This window comes from Myxocyprinus asiaticus, chromosome 14 (assembly GCF_019703515.2).
Source record: "Myxocyprinus asiaticus isolate MX2 ecotype Aquarium Trade chromosome 14, UBuf_Myxa_2, whole genome shotgun sequence".
In the NCBI taxonomy this organism is placed as follows: Eukaryota; Metazoa; Chordata; class Actinopteri; order Cypriniformes; family Catostomidae; genus Myxocyprinus; species Myxocyprinus asiaticus.
Window position 1 is genome coordinate 43,980,008 of NC_059357.1, and position 7,320 is coordinate 43,987,327.

Here is a 7,320-nt window from a genome sequence, read left to right on the forward strand (position 1 = left end):
TTTTTCTTTTCAATGAAAAAGTAATTAATTACTTAGTAATGCATTACACCCAACACTGGTCACAGGATGCCTCGTATCAGGGTGAGGAAAACTAAGAGAGTATTTCCAGCTGATGTGTTAAAAATTATATATAAGCAAGCATTAGAAATATTTGAAAACTAATGTAGCATACTACAATTGAGTATTACAACTGTTCCTGGTATGGGGACAGTTGTAACAAAAGCACTCCTTGTCTTCAAACACTAATTAGAAAAGGGGGGAAATTAATGCAGGATTTTGGCATTTATTTTGTTAGTAGACAGATAAAGGTATCGTGTGTGCTCTGTATTTGTGCAGTACAGCAAAAATAAAAAAGTGTTACAGCTGTACTTGGTCTACCTCTACTCCAGTTTTAATTGAGCATTTCTTTAATTATTATTTTTTTAATATATATATATATATATATATATATATATATATATATATATATATATATATATATATATATAAAACTGCAACCTAATCTTGAGGTCTTGAAAAAGAAAAACTTGAAATTCCATCAAAGAAAGTGCAAAATGTACAATAAGTTGTACCTTTTGTGCAATAAAGTTATTTCTATATGGCTAAACAAACCTCACTATGTGTTTAACATTTTTATGTCATACAAAGAATGTCTATTAAATCTATTTAAATGTCCTTTCATAGCCTTTAATAAAAGCATGTCCCTTTACAATATTTATAATATTTATTCAAATATTATATATAAACATTACAATTAATTAGATAATCTTGAATGTTTTTCATGTCTTTTTTTTTTTTTTTATACAGACAGATGTTAATAAAAGTAAAGGATTTCCACTTAACATTGAAAGGATTTTGAACTGTAATAAATCCATTACAACGACGATAATAAATTATCTAATTACTTAAAAAAATATGACATCACAGTCCTCTGCTTGTGTCAAGAGGTCCTCGCTGTAGACTGTAGCATGATGACATTTTGGATTTCATCTAATACGTCACGGACATCCATTACGTAGTGGATTAAATCCATGTTTTAAACATTTGGAGCCGTGATATACTGAATAAAAAGTGAGAGAGTGCAATAATGATTGTATTTCCTTAAACTTTTTTATATTAGTAGTATAGTATAGCGTATTAATAACTTTTGAGCATTGGCGATTTTAGTCACCAAACTTTGAAGCTGCCAGAGAGAAACAAACATTTATTATATGGATGAATTTGTTCAACATTAAAGCTTATATAGACACAAATCTACTACTAACTTTTAGTTAGCCACTAGGCTAACACAACCTGTCAAACAAAATTGCATGTAGGCTATATGCCATACTGACAACACTAAATAATATAACATTGTAAAGAGAAACTGATATAATATGTAGCTGTGAGCGTGCACAATAAAAACATCCAGTACGTCACGGAAATCGACTACGTAGTGGCACTATGTCATCGCGCTACAGTCTCGCTTGTGTAACCACCCATCCACCTGGACATCAACTACAATTTGCCAATTTTCTTTCCACAAAAAGAAATTTAAAGTAAACATTTTAACGTAGCTAAGAATTCATTCTAAATGTTTTAGCAAGTGTTTCCTTTAGAATCATCCACCAATTTATGTTTTGGCTAGTTTATTGAGTGTAACTGAATGAAACTTTTAGGCCATCCTCTAAAAGTATTGTGCCCTGCTATGCCTCAGATGTGATATAGCTTTTATAGATAGTTATATCTGCCTATTCATGTTTAAATATGATGTGTCTGTGGTATTCACATGATTTAAAAGACATTTGAGGTTAAGAGGACTATAGTGAAATTCACCTCGAGATGCTGATCGAGGCTGCTGTGCTATCACTATCTACATCTGTTCCCCCACACAAGGCGTTGCATGATACTGAAGCAGACGCACTTTTCTGCCTCCTAGTGGTTGATTAGGGCATTAGTCAAAAAAGCTTGAGCACACGGTGACTTGAAATGCATGAAAATCTAAGTACAATTTTCGTTAATTTAGCGTTTTCATATGTTTGAGGTTCAGTGACGAACTATTGTTATCTGCCCCATTGGTAATTTTCAAAACGTGCTGCTGTTATTGAAATTATGTTGGCTTTTATATTTAAAGCAAATCTTAAGCAACCAAATATCTTACAAATAAATGAAGTTGCTTTTTAATCCTGTATTCTAATAAATATTCAAATAAATAGCTTAGATGAATGAAAATCTTTGGCTTGTTGTTGTACAGCGTTCACTCTTAACGGAACCTTGATGTAGAGTAGCGAGTTCTCTCCGGACCCGTTTTACTGGTGCATCTATGCGCAGAAAACAAATGAAAAAATAGTAATTTTCAAATACAAATAATGTATGCCATTAGATGGTTTAAATCACTATCTTACTGATTTAAAGTCAGATAGTTTCTACTTCTACATTTGTTATGTCCAATAGTTCTTTTTTTTTAATGTATTTATTTATTTGTATCTTTTGTGGAGCTTGTAAGCTATCTCTTAACTGATTGGTTGCTTGCTCACCAAACTGATCATGGATTTGGAATTTGCATTGTGGGTAACTGTAAATGCTTAAAATAATATATTAATTAATTGTGCTTTTGTAATAAAAGTAAAGTGTCTGCTGCGATATAAGTAATATATGTAAACCGATCAATAAGCACAGGCTTTAAGCGTTTACTGCTGGGTTTTTGTGATATGTTGTTTTTCTCATCGGTGAATAGTGGCACACTTATTTTCGATTCCTTAATTTTAATATTTTATTTCAACGGAGAAATTGTGTTTCCCAATCAAAATATATATATATATTTGTCATATGTCTTTAGAGCTTAAACAATTATGGAAATATCGTTTTTCTGGTGTTTGTTTTCCTCGTCGCTGCTTAATATGTTGCAAAAGGAAACAACATCCGTTCACCGTCCATGAGACTGAGAGTGTGAGAATAGACTCGAACTGGTTTTGTAACATAGACGTTAAGATCATACTTTCAGGGATCATTTCTATAGTGTTTAACTAGGAAATGTGTTTTGAAAGTCGTGAGTCTTCTTATCCACGATGATGAGTTTTGATATTCTTTTCTGAGCGTGAATCGGTCACAATGTAATGATTTTGTTCATATACGCTGTGTCATTGAAGAACGTTCTTCATCACATTAAGTGGTGTAGAAGAAAAGAATATGACCAGAGTGGTGATTATTTGTAATTGTAGAAAAAAAAGAACTTAAGTAAAAATCAGTAATATAACGTAAATCGTTACCTCAGTTATGTTACGGTATTGTGTCTCTTGAGTTCATTTGAGGTGCAGTTAATTTTTCGGATATTATGAGAATGCAGGAACAGCTTTACAATGGAGAATAGTGTTCTAAAGGTTGTTATAACGTTTTTGATATCTTGTTTCATGAGTGTACTGTATAGATGTAATAACATGTTAGTATGAGATGTGGTTATTTAGTAGTTCAGTAGTTACCATGTATTGTTAGTAGTGGTTTCCCGTGTATTGTACAATTTATTATGTCTCGTGATTTCTCTCATCAGTGAAGTACCTATATGTTTTTACTCTTGGTTTTGTTAGATTTAGAAGTGCACCGACTGAAATCGGCTGATATTCTTCTTAAATCTGCGACAGTCCAATTGTGCCTAGAATCAGATTTTTTTTTTTTTTTTTTTTTTTTTTTTTTTTGAAGCACGTTAGGAATCACACATACACTGTAACTCTAATGAACAGTGTTGGGTAATGTTACTTTTAAAAGTATCTCTATAGAATATTGTGTTACTCCTTGAAAGTAAAGCGTTATGTTACTTTTGCGTTACTTTTTTCTCACAGCCACTTTCTCTTCTGCTATGCTATGCATTCCATACAAATAAGCCATGCATTGCATACAGATCATGCTAACTACTGTACAACACTCATGTCAAAACAGCACAGTAAACAAACAGATATTTAGAAAGTAGGTCTTCATGTCATATTTATAATAAAGAATCAATTACATGAATATGCATGATTTGTTTTTCCATCAACATGGCAGCCAATATGAATAATGAAGAATAACCACTGTCTTACCTAAAGCAGCACAGTCCAACACTTGAACCTGCATCATATCTGTCATCATGTTCTGTGCCCATTGACAATGCCAGAGTCAACTTGAGATGTTCTTCAGAAGTCAGGATAAAATTCAGTGGGGAATGCCAGTCTAACAGGTTCAAGGAATAATTCTGATGAATAAATACATATTTTTCGCTTAAGTCATCTCGGTGCAGGCTTGTTTTGAGTTGATACACAGTGCGTACAGACGCCACTGGTTGATCGCATACAACTTCAAAGGCACATGTTGATACAACTTGAGTGGAATCGTTTTTTATGCTACCAAAATGTCATAAAAACAGTTTGTTTCATGAATCAAACTACTTGTTTATTATAAAAAAAAAATGTAGAATATATTTAGAAACTAAGACATTTTCTCTGCATGCACAAACCATGCAGAACGTTGCATGGAGCCACTAATCCAGAGTCAGCTTTTCTCATCCCATTCTCACAGTTAAGGAGAGCTGTAACAGAGAGCAGTTCGGCTGCATAAGTCCATGAATTGAGCGAGTATTTCACCCTGTGTATCATGTCGTGGCCAGTGGAAGACTAGTCTTATAATCCCTCTGCCTAAATGCATTTACTGTTTTGTTTTTTTTTCATGCAGTGTGTATTAACACATGAATTAATCGCGTTTCACTCAATCGAATGTTGTCCTCATATTACGCTAAAACACGAAATTCACGTTAGCGAGTTGATTGACAGGCGATGTCTGTATCTAAAAGGTGATTGGCTCTTTTACCTGCAAGGTGGGACTAACTTTCTACATCCATTGACTGTTGGGTGCTAGAGCTTCTTGGTTGCGCATTCCAATTTCTCCCATTCATTTAAATAGAAGTAAATCGTCTCTATCTGCTAAATAGTCTCTGGCCTCACACTCTAAAGAACTACAATACCCATCATGCACTACGTCTCCTCCCCGAAGTTTGCACACTTTTACAGGGACAGTAGAGCTGTACAAAAGCAACCCGTTACTTTATTTAAAAAGTAACTCCGATATTATGGTCTAAAATAAAATATATTGCGATACTTTACTCGTTACTCGAAAAGTAATCTGATTACGTAATACGCGTTACTTTAATCGCATTACCCCCAACACTGCTAATGAATGAGCACTTGCTCAGCCCTTAAAGCATGACAGAGTGGCCTTTGGAGGGTGAGTTGTTGGCAATTATAAGCATTCACGAATTTAAACTTTCAGACATGATGTAATTCACATGAATATGCCCTTTTGTTTTTAAAAATGTGTAAGAATTACATGTGTATGCATATTAAGTTGCCCATTTTCTAGAGTCATTACGGTTATTCTGACTCCTTGCACAGTGAGCAGGAAGAGGATAAAGAGGCTGCAAATGGGTATAAAAACTAATTAAACAACAAATAAACATGCAAATACAAATCTGAGTATACGTGATGCAATGTGAGTTGTGACAATCAGACGTTGTGTGGAGCAATAGAGACTGTTTGAGCCATCATGAGCGCTTTTATCTTCGCTATCTTTAACATAAGCACTCGCGGAGTCAATTAAACATGCGCGCTCTCAATATCTCATCATCAGTCACTCATCTCAGCGCTATTCTGTGAGGATCCCAATTTAAATCAGATTAATGTTGCTCACAGTGCCACTAATAACAGATGTAACTGTTTAACCTTCAGTAATGGCATTTGCTTAATAATTAGTGATTTGTGTTACAACAAGATGCCAAAGACAGTAAACAATCATAGATATTAATGAATTCTCACTAGAGCAGTTTTAGAGCTTGTAAAGGATATATCTTTCTTATTTTGAACATATCTCTGCTGTGTGTGATGCTCTCATGGTTTTTACTGGTTGCCAGTATGTCACAATGACCTTTTGATATTGACAACAGAACTATTAATAACTGTTTTCAATACAAATAAATGTTAGCAATTCACAATTAATGTAATTTTAATGTAATTTGGTAACTTTATAAAAAGGTTCCATTTGTTATCATTAGTTAATGCATTAGGTATCTTGAACAAACAATGAACAATATATTTTTACAGCCTTTATTAATTGTAATGTTAGTTAATAAAATAGCAATTGTTCATTGTTAGTTCATGTTAGTTCATAGTGCATTAATGTGCATTAACTAGTACAACTTTTGATTTTAAAAATGTAATAGTATATGTTGTAACTAACATTAAGTTCATTAGTTCATGTTAATTAATGTTGTTAAATAATGTTAACAAATGGAACCATTTTGTAATTTTACTGTGTGGGGCATAAACGTATAACTGCACAATATAACATGCAAAAGTGTGGTAAAAGGCACTTTAACCAAAAATTGGTATCGGCTGATCTTAGTGTTAAAAACAAAAAAATCGGAGATCAGTATCGGCCTCAAATTGCCCGATCGGTGCACCACTAGTTACATTTTTAAGGTAATATCATGATCTTTACTAGGGACACAAACTCAAGGCATTGCATTAGAAATAACTCTAATGTTTTCTTGCATAATTATTAAAAATATTGCACTGTATATAATTGCACACTTTTCTTGTAATGATGTAATAAAATCTCTTTTATTTAGAGTAAGATCAAATAGAAAAAAATAAGAATATAAATACATTACACTTCAGTAATATCCTTTTTAAATAAAACAATGTTCCTTCAGTGTTCCTAATTCAACGAACCTTGTTCCAGTTTTAAATGTTCTTAACCGTTTTACACTTCTGAAGGTAGACATCCTATTAATAAAATAAGATAAATATGTTTCTTTCAGAGTTTCACAGAGTTGTTCAAAGTCACTTTGGATAGAAACATCTGGTAAATGTAAATATTTATTTTATGTATTATAATACTAATGATAATATATGTTAATATTATTTTATTAATGATAATAAAATAAAAATAAATACAATTTATATATATTAAAAAAAAAGGGCAAAAACAGTATTTCTCTGTCCCTGAGTTGGTTGGTTGCAGAGTGTACAAATGGGTAAGTTGTGTCCACATGAAAGTTTGGCTCCAACATCAGTAAGAAACAAAATAGAAAATATTAACTATATAAAGATATTTCTTTAAGAGGTTTACATTGTTATGTTTAAGTCACTGAGTAAAAGAATCTGCTAAATGTAAATATAATAAATTACTCCATAAAAACATTCAATAAAAGCAATGTAAACCTTTTAAAGAAACATCATGACAGTACAATGTTCCTTGTTGAAGTCTACAACGACAATTTCAAGTTTGCTGCATGTCGAAAACTGAGATGAAATGTTC

The 7,320-nt window shown here is 32.5% G+C and overlaps 1 non-coding gene across 1 annotated transcript; it reads left to right on the forward strand.

Moving 5' to 3' along the window:
- Positions 1 to 2,967: 2,967 nt before the first annotated feature.
- LOC127452388 (small nucleolar RNA U3) lies at positions 2,968 to 3,182 on the forward strand. The gene has a single exon (XR_007899256.1). It is a non-coding gene; the product is annotated as a small nucleolar RNA U3 (small nucleolar RNA).
- The last annotated feature ends 4,138 nt before the right edge of the window (positions 3,183 to 7,320 follow it).